We start from the raw sequence: 14,898 nt of genomic DNA, 5'->3' as shown, positions 1-14,898 counted from the left end.
TACAAAGGTATGGATAACATGGTCTGATTTTTGTGTTCTATCATCAATAGTTTCCACAGCGTATGCGATGAAATATCTTTTATGGCAACTTTTTTTACACTTAAATGAGTAAATTAATGAGGTAATTTTTTCTGGTAATAAATATAGCCTATGGCACTTTGGAGTAATTTAGCATTCTAATAATGAAAGAATTTTTAAAATCGGTCTAGTAGTTTTTGAGTTAATACGTAACAAACATCCAAAAAGTACAAAAATCCAATTATACAAAAATCCATAAACCCAAATCTTTCCTCTTTATAATATTAGTACCTATAGATATAGATATACCTACAGCTGCGGCGCGCCGCTCGTCTTTGCGCGGCATTGACACTGGTCCGCGCATGCGTGCCTGCACGCTATGCTTCAAAAATTCCGTTTTGTAATTGTAATAACTTTCATTGAATATTCGTTGGTAGGTAGGTACGCTACGCGTGGCCGTGAAAGCATCGTCGCCGCCGATACTACGGACACTCTCGAGCGCACTATGAGCTCGTTAAAATTATTTTGCAATGAACGGCTAGGTAATCTAACTCAACATTATTCTGTTTAAACCTAATAACTTGCGAGAACTTGATATGAGGCAACGAAGTGTTCTTGTTTCATATTTGTTACAAATGCACATTAAGGATTTCCCAAGCAAGGTTGCTGTAAAATTAACCGGATGTATTTGGTAAGTTTCATGGGGTCGGCTTTTGTTAATAAAATAATTATTACATTGATAGAATTTCTCAGAATGTTGAGAACATTCCGTTAGTGATATGGAGCAAGCTGCATGTACGCAATAAGAGCAAGTTTACTTCCAGCAAGTGGGGTGTTGAAGTTGAAAGTGAAATGAATCAGCTCGCTCTCTGTGAGACGCAGTCACGGCTTGTGTTTATTGCAGGTGTGTAACGTTTATTTATTCGGCCATATCGTGGATTCGGTAATATTTGGCCACGCAGAGACGAAATAACAGGTAGACCTTGACTCCATCCTACTAATTATGCCGATTTGCTTCTTGGTTGCAGCTGATTCATTATTTAGCAGCTGAATAGTTTTATTAACTACCTACTCGTATAAATACATTTGCACTTGACCTAGGAAGTTCTGTTATCGAGATTCTCCGGACGCGCGGGTCGTCTTGGATGATTGGACTCGAGAAGGGGTCACCGATGACACACAATTGTTACCAAGAGTACTTAGGCTTCCAGATTATTAGGCATGACCTATGTATGATGTATTAATATTTACAGGATATGTATCGGAGAATATTACGTACGTAGGTATGTATATAAAAAAAACTTTAGTTAAAATCTAGGCACGGTGCAACGAACTCTAGAACTGTGACTCATGCGACCAATTAACACTTCCAATCTCCATAACTACTTCGCATGAGTCTCGTGCCATCTAAAGAAAATTGACGTCAGCGTCGAGTGAACGTCAAAAATAACGTCTAGGTGCTTATGTTCTTATTAATCAGAGGCCTTATTGTCTAACACACTTGGAATCACAGTCGTTTTCATCATATCTTTCGGTCACGCGGTATAAGATGAAGGTAGAAAGAGATGGTGAATACGATCGCGAACGTCAGCGCGTTACACATACGGCGCATGCTACTCGACAATACAAGAGCGAATAGGCGAGATGTTTCAATTGTATATAATCAGGGCTATATTCTCCGGGACCCAGAGTATGATAGTTAGCATATGCCGACGCATTCATGAATGAGGCTTTTGCGTTTTGTTTCTCAGGTGTATGTTCTGTTGCCGTGATAGTTTTGCGCAACACCCGGAGGCATCAAGATCGACCCTGAACTCAATTCGGGCGCAATCATTTTGCAACGGTCGGCGCGGGCGCGGCCGGCGCGAGGCTCGCCGGCTCAAATGTAAACATTTGCAGGCTGCGGCGGCGCAGCGCCGCGAGGCCGGCGCGGCGGACGTGCTGCCTCACCAACAACACTCATCCCTCTTCACCACTGATGCTATAGTATATTACAGAATAGTATACTGTAGTTAGTAGTACTTAGATCATAAGCGTATTTATCCGCATAGTAGCCCAAAAAGGTAGCCTAATTCTCGAGTATTCAGAACTGCTTCGGAAGTCACACCATTCGTTCATGATGTAGTAACGAGCAATAACATTTGTTCTTCTGAAGCAGAAGGTTGTGTCGGGCCTCGGTTTTTTTTTTCGAAACCTGCGGCTGGCTCTCGGCTGGCTACAGCTGCCATTGTCATTATGTTTTGCTGCCAACAGTTAAAATGCTTATTAACCGAATGCGGGATGATTACGAGTTTACTTACTGAGTTGTTAGTTAACGATCACGCAAAATTTTCTTCACCTATCTCGAAGAGGAAACCAAAGTAGAAACTGCCGCCTGTAGCACACTTCTTGGTCAAAGTGGCCCCACGTAGTATTATTTTGCTTTGCATAAGTCAATATTTTTATGATCGTGATCAGCTCATTAGTGTTGCGGTATGAACACAAAATAATCAATTTGTTTGATATTTCGAGTAAACGCAAAACCAATTGAAAATCGCCTTTTAGTTTGTCAGTAATAAATCCACGGAAGTTAACAGGCGCACGCTACAGAATTTGTTTTGTTTGTTTACACACTAAGCTACGTAAATAATACACCGCAGCGTGTGTGTGAGCCTCTATCGATTGTGCTATATCTCAGAAAAATAACAAATTTACAATGTGTTAAGTAAACTAACTAATGTAACAAATTGAACACATTATTATTGAAGAAATTTCAAGGTGCTACACAAACTTATTTCCCAAAGAGTACAAGACCTACCAAACGGACTGTCAGACATTAGAATAGGAAAGGATTCATTAGTGACGAAATCTTTTTCTTATATTTTTTTTATTTTTTGATTATTGGACATTATACTGAAAAAATATTCGGATGATTTTCCATACAAAATTAGTTATGATTAAGAACTAAATAGTAATGTATACAATAAGTACAATTAATTGCCTCAATTAGAGTTCAACGCGCTAGAAACAATCGTCCACACGGGCGGCGTTCACCACATAAGCACGTATTAAATTTGTTTGATTATTTTATTGACTTGTCGAAGTGATGCTCATTGTCACTTCCTTCTTCCTTCGTCTGTGAGCGACTATATTATCGACCTTCTAGAACTCAGCTTAGTTTTCCGACTTATTAGTTTAATAGCCTTCATCTTTGTTAGATTTGCATAATGTATTTGGCAATAAAAAAACTGGCCAATCCAATAATCCGATGGTGGCAATATGGCGTAAGTCACATGAAACTTTTAACATTTAAGACGAATGAAAATAGAAATCGAGATTGATGAACAAGGTAGGTACTTACGGGAAATAGTCGTATTTTTTTAAAATATATTAAGTAGGATTTGCCTCGAACAGAAACAATAAAGTAACACGATAATCTAATATAATCTGATAAAAACGTAAAATAAAATACCTATATATTTTAATTTGTTGTACCTGTTACAAAAAACAGCCAGTAAATATAGTATATTACACAATCTATGCTGAATATTAAATTTATAATCTGTGCTGAACAACTTTTCACTTTACAAGAGTACGAGTGAAAATAAGACTAAAAATAAATAATCTGGAACCTTTGATTCTTGGCCTTTGCCAAACATAAATAAAAAAAAAACGTGTAAGATACTAATTTATTTATATTTGTTATTATCGTCGTCACATTTATAATTTTGCGTGCGGCTATTGACAGATTGTAGGGAGAGAGCACCGCTTTTTATCGATGTGATCTTATCTCATCGAAAATTAAGTAGGTATATTAGAACATTAATACCTACTACATGTTGCATTGGCGGTGCATTCTTTGTATTAGTGAAGTGACGAATAACGAATATTGACTAATAGTTATACAATGTACATTTAATTTTAATTTTATTTACTTAATTTAATTTTGTTTGACTTAATTCATTTCATTTGATTATTTTTTTTATTTTCTTTGATCGATTTAATTATTATTACTATTATTTTTATTTTTGTTGTGATTTATTTCATTTAATTTGATGTTTGTTTTAATTCCAATGATGAAATTTAATTTAATTAAATTCATGTAAAATAATGTGTGACATAATAATGAAATGTAATAATGGAATTCATTCCTAAATAAAGAAATATATTATTATTATTATTAGTCAGTTCCAATATACTTGGACTGTTTTGAAATTTGAATTTCGTTACCACCTTAAATAAAGCACAAGAATTTGGTTTTGCTTTTTTGCAATAGGTTTTATCAATCGAGATTTAGCTATATTTATCTTGACCTTTCTAATTAGAGTCGTTTGCGTGTTTTAATCTTCGGTAATCGGAAAGCCGTGCCATATTTTATTTTACAGTAGTAGTATTAAGTACAACCTAATTTCTTGTGCAATTGAGGAAACAGTTGCGTACATGGTGGAATTTTTTCGGCCGATGTACGGAATGCCAACATGGCATTTACTGCAAAAAGGTCCCACTCTGTACTACTACGTAGTAGCTAATGTTTGTCCATAGCATACTATTGACAACAAAAATATGCTACGTACCTACAAGTGGAGGCTCAAAGTCTCATATCGACTTCCTCATGGCCTTATTAATGGTTTTAATGATTAATTAATTATGTTTTCGTCCAAATACACAGCAGTCAGCATTGCTCTCGAATAGGCTTCGAGTTAAGCCACGTGTTACACTGTTATTTTTTCTACATTGCAAAATGTGACCTTCAGTTTTAAATGTTTGTTAGTAAATGCAACGAACGCCATAATTACTCCTGTTAAAATTGTTATTATGACACTGCAGCAATCTATCTAACGGTTCGAATCGGGCGTGTTTACGACATGGCCCAGTCTTGAAATATTAGCAGTTTCATAATAGTTTGGAATGCAGTTAGTGTGTCCTTTTCTCTTTTTTTGCAACAATACTTTAGTATGTTATAAATTAAAAAAAAACAGTATCCTAGCCGAATATGTCAGACGCATAAGGTCAATTAATAGGTAATCCACTGTATTTCAACATATTATGGGAAAGCTAATTTTTAACATAACTCAAGACAGTTTATTATAAGTTTTATTTATTTATTTGCGCTGGAATAATCTTAAAAGAAACGTATAAAAGTGCGAGGAATAAATGTTAAGCATAGTGCGAACTTAGAAAAGCGGTAGATGCATGGAATTGTTTTTTTCGGTGAAATAGGCGATTGGAGCGCTGAAGATGAAGGGAGGGGAGGGAGGGAATATCGATTAAAACAAGTTATCCAAAATTTTGTAAAAAATTAAATTGTTTTTAATCAAGTGTCTACTCTGAAGAGATTAATGATAATACTCGTATCCTCATCGAAGCGAAAATAGAAGCGATATCTATGTAAGATTTTTACGAATTTGAAAGAGAATAAAAATGCTGTCGATGTAAATGAGATACACAGGGTTCCGGACTGTTTAAGTAAGAGCGATCAAGATTGTTGAACTTACAGGATTAAAAGCGTTAAAGCCTACCTTGGATGAGAGCTGCTAGAGATACTCGTAAGCATGATAGGGTGACTATCAGTGACGTGGAGTGAACTTTTCGTTAGGAAACCAGGAGACTGAGAGAAGCGTGAGTAGGCGTGTCTTCGGATACAACTCCTTGGGAGTTAGTGTAAGACGCACTGCAATACTCGTCATCACTGACGTCACAGACCACAGATGTAAGTCTGTGACTGAAAAATTGGAGGCTTGGGGAAACGAAATGTTACTTTGAATGCTCTTTAGCACCGTTACAATTATGCTTATATTCCTAATGTCCTCGATTAACCTTAAAGAAGCTGTCCTAATTGAAAATCATGGCACGACCAGCCTTAACCGCAACACCTAGAAACATGTTAATTCGTACAACGGCCTTATCACCAAACGTGCCTTTTGGTTGAAGTTGATCCGAGCGATCAGTGCTCTTGATTATGTCAGATAAGACCAAGCGAGTATTCGGACTGGTAAATTACCTAAGTATCATTGCAAGGTATTACAAAATCAAGCCATACGAATCATACTTTGCTTTCATCCCACCTATTGTTTAATTCTTAGAATTACTCGTCTTTAAAGACGCTGCAATCCTTACTAATATTATAAATGCGAAAGTACCTCTGGCTGATTTAGATGTATTTTGGTATGGAGATAATTTGAAATACTGGTAAGGAGATAATATAGTTTCTATCCCGGAAAATTGTATAGGTAGTTCCCGCGGGTGCACTATAAATTCATTGCAAACAGAGTTGCGGGAAACTTGTAAATAATACATAAAAACAAAAGTATGACTGAAAAGTCTCACTGAATCATAAACACTCAGCCCGAATTCTTGAGCTGTTGGAGTTCAACGATGGAAGCGAATCCGCGGGCGCTAGCTAGTTATGGGTGAATTTTTGATGCTTAGTTTAGTGTCATGCATGTGGGTTGAGCGGGTATTCTTTTTACCCGACTGCGAAGAAGGAGGGTTATGTGTTTGACGCGTATGTATGTAAGTATGTATGTATGTATGTCTATTCCTATGTCCTCTCGTAACTACTCAACGGCTTAACCGATTTTGATAAATGATACGTCATTGGATTCGTATTAATGACGCGAGTGATATTGGGTACATTTAATTCTTAAAAAATCAAAATGGTGGATTTTTGGCGCCAAATTGTAAGTTTTCAAAAAACGTTTTTTATTCAAACCTATCAAGTGGGGTATCAAATGAAAGCTATAAGCCCATTCTAAAAATATATGGGTTATAACCGTTTTAATATACCATTTTCACAGAAAAGTGTAAAATAAAACAATAAATTAAAGAAATCAAAAAAATCGAGTGCCTTATAAAATACTAAAAAAAAGAAAACAAGCCTAGTGGGCTAGAACTTTGTTAAGTAGCTAACTTAAAGTTCAACAGTCGGGACCCATTTAAATCGTAACGCTCAAATATTCTTACCTAATGGGTCCCGACGTTGAATTTTAAGTTAGCTAGGTACTTTACAAAGTTCTAGCCCACTAGGCCTGTTTTCTTCTTTTTACCCCACTGCGAAAGAAGGAGGGTTATGTGTTTTTAGTATTTTTTAAGGCAGTCGGGTTTTTGTTTTTTTTTAATTTATTGTTTTATTCTTCTTATTGTGGATGTGATCATATATTTGGTTGTTAATTATAATAAGGATTTCAAATATTTATAAGGCACCAATTAAAAAGGTGTACGTAATTATATGAATTTATAAAGGTCGACAATAATAACACGATGAACAAAATACAGAACTGTAATGAAAAAAAAATGCGATTTTCTCAGAAATTGTTTACCTACCTCACTGGATTGTTATAAAAAAACCGATTGAATCATTCTCTCGAGCCGGTAAAACTTTTAATTATAATATAATCTCTTGTAAAAGGTGACAGTAACAATAATATTGTTTTTCTCACTTTAGTGTAATTAAACTAAGTTACAATAGCTCAACTGCTCGTCACCTTTTACAAGAGATTGCTTTTTCCAATGCAGAGACGTTGATAATTGTTGAGGAGACCTCCTGGCACACCATCCGTTCCACTTTGCCATATTATGCTCAATTCGTGAAATACCTACTAAATTATATTGAGTAGATACTTAGTTCAAATAGCCAGCTATGGTATTCCTCATTATATCTTATCAAATAGTAATTTCTAAGAACAAATGCATGAATATAAGTAACTATATATAATATGTTTATGGGCGGTGGTGATCTCTTACCATAAGGAGACCCACTTTCTCGTTTGCCATCCAGTCGAATATACAAAAAATAAATAAAAAAATCTAACTAGGACCCACTTATCAGATCATGATTTGGTGACGAATTAAGAAAATGGACCTAATTGGAAGTAGATAAGTAGTCGCACTCCAACTAAAACAAAGTTTCGAATCGGTTCATGAATAATGTTACTAAGGTAACAGGCACAAAAAAAATAACAGAATTGATAACTTTTTTCGTTGTTTTGCAGTCGGTTAAAAATAAACCTAAAGTAGGTATTTTATCAAACGGCCGTCATGGATTTGGTAAGTATATTATTTTACTTAAATTATATTTAATTTAACACGTTTTCTTTAGAAGCTTATATTTTAAGAGCTATGACTTAAATTATAAATAATACAAAAGATTAAAGACAGGGTCGGTGTAATGTCAAGTTCAATGTAACTAGTTTACGTAACCGACGGATCATGATCATCGAATATCCGTAAGCTGCAGTTTTACCGGACTCGGCGAAGCAAAAGTATATCATAGTAAGGTATACTTTTATCGCGGTTTTAATTTTAAACCTATGTACAGTGGGGGTAGGAAAACCTTCGTCAGTTATTAAATTGATTCCTTTACAAAGTCATAGACTCTTAGTACGTTTTGAAACCAAAGTACTAAGTAGACAAGTGCATATCAAATTATACTTACTTGACATGACAACAAGGGTCAAAATAGTATACTATACACCTGTGACATATATCTAGTTTCAGATCAATACAAAACCTTTTTAATAAACAACTTCGTAAAAGTTTCAATCAAATAATGTGCTTTTTGATTGTCAGTGTTTGTCAGTGCCAAGATGTAGTGGTAGGGTTGCTATGGTCACCTGATTATGTTTAGCAGGTTGATAGGTTGACGCAGTATGTCCTACTCAATCGGTAAAGCAGATTAGCGCTCATACTGAGCAAAGAAAAATAGATCTTAGGGTGACGAACCTTATTTTACTCAGACTGTACCTACTGTTATATTATAATAATACTCCCATCAAAACATAAATGTGAAATGAGAGCCAAGTTCAATATTATGATATATGCCTTGATTGTTGACTTTAACGACAAAAGAAGTGAGATCTAAATGGGTGCCAAGTTCAAGACTTGGCTAGTTCTCATATTTTTATATGTCAGTCATGTAAAAGAATGAGACAGCGAAGCTTGTCTTGGTGCAAACAGTTCACAGTCCACATACGAACCACGTGCAGCATGACTTCAATTTACGAAATTGGTCCCTATGATAGAGTAATATGTAAGAGCAATGGGTTAACGGAATAAGACTACTTATTTGCTATCCGGAAACCGGATTAATAGTCACAACAATTAGTAGAAACATGGACAGGCTGTGCAGAACTGTTGCTAAGTACTCTTTTCTTTATAATGTTCTCATTATTAAGTTGATATAAATAGCGTCATTTTGGTATATGTACATTTAAACTTTCGTGAGGCATGATTTATAAGAATTAGATATTAAACGGTTATAAGTCAAAAGATGAACCTATAATCTTTCTTGATTTCTATATGATTCGTAGGTACATAATTTAATTCACAAAGAACGCGCGGCAGCCAGCGATAAGGTAATAGTGGTCAAACCCTACTATTCGATTAGGACTAAATAGGTAAGTTACGAGCAGCTCTATCAAACAGATGTAACGGTGATAATGTTACATTTTCACGGCATTGTTTATGACAGTATAGCTTGTTGCTTCTCGTATTACGATTTTTAATCTATCGTCCAGTCCAGTCAGTGTCCGATGGGCAGGCAGAGCGACCTTACGTCACGTGCCCACGCCTCGTCACACGCGGCGGGAATACTAACGCCTGCAGAACGCCTTGGGCGATCCTTGGCTTCAAAACCGAGCTCCTTTCTTAGCAGGCGGTTGCGTTCACTACGATTTGTTTTCTAGTAATCAGAACCAATCTAGCGATGCCTTTAACAGCACCACGTTGTTGTTGGATACTGTTCGTAGAGGATGCGCTTCAATCGCGGGATGTCCTCGGCACGGAATGTTGACAAACTTTGATCAGCCATATTTTGTAATCGCAACGCCTTTAGCAAGTGTTGCCTCAAAACAGGGTAATAAACTATTTAATATCCTACAGTATATTCGTAGTGTTTGATTAAACCCGTTAAAACTGATGAAATTATGATTGAAAAACGATCTCGAGGCTGCGTTGTACTTTTCCCGTTGTGCATTCAATAATTAAATTCTTAATGGAAAAAGTTATTACATATTTTTTTCTCAGAAAGTGACTTTTTGATCGGCCTTTAACCTGCAACCGTCTCATCTAGCAATTGCGATAACGTTCATTAGCACATCGCTCGGAAAATTGGATTGGATCATTCACGGCGAGGCCACCGGGAGGTACCTGCATGCCCAGTACCAGTAATCGAGACTACGCGGCACTTATGATCATAATTCATACTTAAATTTCTCAATGCTTACCTACCTACATGTTTTAATAAATCAATTCGAGCTAAAAATATGTTTAAAAATTCACTTCTGGTACATTATATAAGATTTTACATTCTTATCAAAACGTATGCTAAGTAAGTATAGCGAGTTTGCGATGGTTTGCGATATCTAATCTCACCATTGAATTTTGATCCGTCATTTATTAAGGAGGTTTTACACATTGAATCCATTTACGTTTTAGTAATGAAAAAAATACATTACAAATATCATCAAAATTGGCTTTGTAATAGATTTTGAAAAAAATAATAATTAAGTAACTTCGGAAGTAAGTAACGTTGCCAAATCTTATCTGCCGCCACTGCACTATAGAACTTAAATTGAGCCTACAAATTCCATACGAGCTTACCAAGGAGTTAGGAGCCTTCACACTTCCGCTGGTTCTTCCAGTTTTGGCACAGTCACTACCGGGTGGTGGTCGGCACCACGGGATGTTGGGAAATGATCGGCGCCAAGGTAGCGCTGGACAGGCGGGGTGAGGGCAGAAGGGCGCGGCGACGCCTGCGGTCGTCAGGCAGGTGTGCTCGGTACTGGCGGCGCGCGCCGAATCCTCGCACTTTTATCACATCGCATGCGCTCGCGCCTTCAACTTGACTCCTCGCGCGTGAGTTCTCTGTTCACACCTGCAGGCTCCACGCGCTTAAGTTCTTCTCTTCAGTAATTTTCAGCGCTTCCAACACATGCACTCTATATATACCTAGTTTAAGTAATTGCGTTAAATATTCGCACAATAAAGTAAACCTTTCACAATACAGTGTTCCTTATATCAAACTATCTCGTAAGTTAATTGGCTTTGGAAATAGTTGCTTGATACCAACATTTCCAAGACTTTTTTTAAAAATGTTAGGAAGGCACCCACTTAATACTAATTTCGATTACTTATTTTATCATATCATAATGTAAATACATAATATATGTATTGTACCTATATACGTATGTTTATTCGGTGGTTAGGTACCTATGTAGAATTAACATCGATGTGATTCAATGTAAATGAATTAAAATAATAATTAACATATTGGTAACATTTACATTACTGTAAGAACAAAAAGAACTTTTGATAATTTAATTCCGAAGTCTACTTATTGTTTTATTAGGGGTTCTTAGCAAAAACCCCAAAGGTAGGGGTGGACTAGCTCTTCTTGGTTTTTGCAAACACTTTCCAAACAACCACCATCTAAGTATTTAAGTATGTAGGTGGCATCAAAAATTAAATTCCTCACCTTGATCCGGTAGTTTGATCGTCAATATCGTCATAGACGCAAACTTAATTCCTATCGCAATTAAGATAAAAAAACTCGAGTTAAACTCGTATACTAGTGGTTCTATACTTATACTTCCCTATTAAGAAGCAACAAAAAATATGGAAAACATATAAAATTGGATGTTCTGTATAGCATATTATGTTATGTATAGCATTATAATATGATATCCGTGGTTTTTGTACGAAATACACTTGTTTTCAAGGGCTTTTGTATGTTTTGATGGTGTGCATTTAAAAAATATTTTTTTCACAATTCTAAATATATACATCCCATCACGCATTCGTGAGCAAAAAGGTCTTGGCAGATAGACAAACGAAGAACGAAAGGAAGGATCCTATTACAGTTTTTTTTTGGGTAACAGGACCCTAAAAATAGATCTACTTAACGCATCATAGGTCACTGTACCAGTTGTTACACAAATTTCCACTAATCATAATTAGTGTCACAGATCCTTGATCACGTGCTCTGGTCAGTTTCACGTGTTCTAGCACAAAACAATTGTTATGAAGCAAGATTGTTTTTTTTTTCTACTTTTCCCACTATGTTATACATTTCTAAGGACTATTTACTCTTTTACAAGGTTAATTTACCCGGAAGACGCGCGTGACTACCGTAATTAACACTTATCCTGTTATTACTGGAATCTCATCTGTAATAGTAAAATCAAATGCAATTTAATTTCTTTGACATTGTCAATATTATTTATGGTCTTAACTGATACCTCAATTTGTAATAATATAAGAATAGATAAATAAAAGTCCTGTTGCCTCAGATAAGCATTTAGGGTTCCGTATTCTTAAAGAAAGAAAGATACCATTAATTTATAACGGCAATAACACACAATAGAGTTGCGCCGTGTCACATATAGGCTAAAAAATACAAATATATAGATAGGTACATAGAGGCTGTTATAAAAAGCCAAAAAAAAACTGAACCAAAGGTTCCTATGTGACCCAATTAGCCCTAAACTTTTCACCTATAGTACTCTGAGCAAATGTGTGCTGTGTAGGTAGAAAACATCTGTTGTCATTCAATACGGAAACTAACAATTGTTTAGATTCTTAATTCTAAATTTTAGAACAACAAAATTTTTATGACAAAATATTATTAACCGACTATTGTATCTTAGATCTTTTAAGTAGACTAAAAAGCGTGAAAAATTAGATTGGTAGAAAATTATTTTCATGATTTTTTTTAGTCGGTTCAATTTCTTCTAATATTTTGTTTTTCACGCTTTTTAGTCTACTTAAAAGATCTAAGATACAATAGTTTAATGTCAACTGCTCGTCACCTTTTAAGAAAAATTCATTTTTCCAATGCAGAGACGTTCATCATTGAGGAGTCCTGGTGCTTCATCACCCGTTCTATTTCACCATGCATTATTACGATGAGCATAAATTGCTTAGCAACTGTGTTAAAGTAATGAAGTGTAGTACTTTTTATTGAGTAGTCGCTCCGTTGGTCTAATGTGATCTTCATCATCAGTTCCACTTCACCAAATGGTGATTTTCAAGAGCAAATGCACGAGTTACTACTAAATATATCGAAATTACCATAGGTGTTCCTACATTATTTGAAGAGTTTCCTCGATTTCTTTGGAATCTAATCATCAGACCCTGACTTGGTACTTATGGGACCTAATTGAAAGCATTCTTAGACGAACGAAATGTTTTTTTCAAGTCGGTTCATAAACGACAGTTCTGAGGTAACAAACAAAAAAAATACAACCGAATTGATAACCTCCTCCTTTTTTTTGAAGTCGGTTAAATAATCGCACCGAACAGTTTGCTGGCGGCGTTGCGTTTTCACCAGCGATCATGGACAGTGGTGATTTGCTTTTGGTAAGTGCAGCGTTTGTATACCTAATTGGAATTTTATATTAAAAAAAAAAACAGAAACAAAAATGAAGGTATTGGGTGTCCAATTTTTGAAAACAGCGCGAATCGTCACTGAACGAACACGTTCGTACGCTCAAGCTTTAGACGACCAGATGGCCTAGTGGTTAGAGAACCTGACTACGAAGCTTGAGGTCCCGGGTTCGATTCCCGTGTCGGGGCAGATATTTGTATGAAAAATACGAATGTTTGTTCTCGGGTCTTGGGTGTTTAATATGTATTTAAGTATGTATCTATATCTATATAATTATATTTATCCGTTGCTTAGTACCCATAACACAAGCTTTGCTAAGCTTACTTTGGGACTAGGTCAATTGGTGGGAATTGTCCCGTGATATTTATATTTATTATTTATTTATTTATTTAAGTGTTTTCATCTACCGCAAGAACGAACGATTGCTATCGTTCAGAACTGTCCAGAACACTTAGTGAAAACGCAGCTTCTGTCCAGTTCAGTAAAACTAAGTCAACCCTTTGCTTAAAAATATTTCGGAGTAATTATAAAACCCCTTGTATTTTCAATCAAAGTTCATTTCACTAAGACACTAGTGTCACAATAGCTTGTTTTAGGGTTCCGTAGCCAAAATGACAAAAACGATCGGTAAAAAATTTGGCCGGGTTTTTAAAATATCAATTTAATCTGTATACTAATATAACACAAACTGTATAATTGTTTGTTTGCATTTAGGTGCTGTCGAAGTCTTTAGGCGAGTAGGCCAGGACCGCAAGCTCATGAAGACCATCAAACACAGGTTGCCTACCTCGGACATGTTTTCCGTCACGAGAAATATGACTTACTGCAACTTATTATGATGGGCAAAGTTGCGGTTTACCGGTGTTTTCCGAAGAAAAAAGTCTTGGTTGAGAAACATTCGAGAGTGGACCGGAGTCACGAGTGCTGCTGAGCTGTTCCACCTCGCGAAGGACAAGAAGAAATATTCTGAGTTGATGGCCGACCTTCGGTAATTGGAGAGGCACCACAAGAAGAAGAAGATTTAAGTGGAACCGATTTTTTAAATTTATTCGTTGATTGAAAGCTGTACTATTCTAGATTAACAAAGGGTGCTTCCCGCAAAGTCAAAGTGCAAAGTCCGCGGAAGACAACAGATACTTAGTTATAACAAAAGCATTAAATATTTACGCTTTACGTTATTTATTTTTTCAACTGAGCTCATTCACTTATCTGCATTCTCAATATATAGCATTGTATTTTATACAACCCTGTTATTTGTGTTTGTTTTCGTAACCGCCACCGCCAACCAATATACATATATATTTATTAACATATCAAGGCGGTTTTAATCTGCTTTACTACGAGCTCGTTATCTTAATTTGTGGTTAACCAAGCAATGTCATTGTAGTCTCAAGTGGACGGGCTCAGTTGGGTTATTATTTCGAGAGGTTCAATTGTGTTCAGACTCAAATTTTCAGTTATAAAATTAGAAATATATCGTTTATTGTTTTTAAGTTGCTTAAGATATTATCACTGAA

The 14,898-nt window shown here is 35.9% G+C and overlaps 1 protein-coding gene across 3 annotated transcripts in view; it reads right to left on the bottom strand.

The window, feature by feature from the left end:
- The window catches only part of LOC141433425 (very long chain fatty acid elongase AAEL008004-like), a 38,616-nt gene extending 27,802 nt beyond the window's left edge, over positions 1-10,814 (bottom strand). Inside the window, exon 1 of one of the 3 annotated variants that reach the window (XM_074095462.1) lies at positions 10,597-10,814. The gene's annotated coding sequence lies outside the window, so the exon portion shown is untranslated. The remainder of the gene's footprint in view (positions 1-10,596) is intronic. The other 2 variants (XM_074095463.1, XM_074095459.1) reach the window with 2 other exon arrangements.
- Positions 10,815-14,898: the final 4,084 nt, after the last annotated feature.

This window comes from Choristoneura fumiferana, chromosome 12 (genome assembly GCF_025370935.1).
Source record: "Choristoneura fumiferana chromosome 12, NRCan_CFum_1, whole genome shotgun sequence".
Classification (NCBI taxonomy): Eukaryota; Metazoa; Arthropoda; class Insecta; order Lepidoptera; family Tortricidae; genus Choristoneura; species Choristoneura fumiferana.
This window is presented reverse-complemented; position numbering and strand designations above follow the sequence as displayed.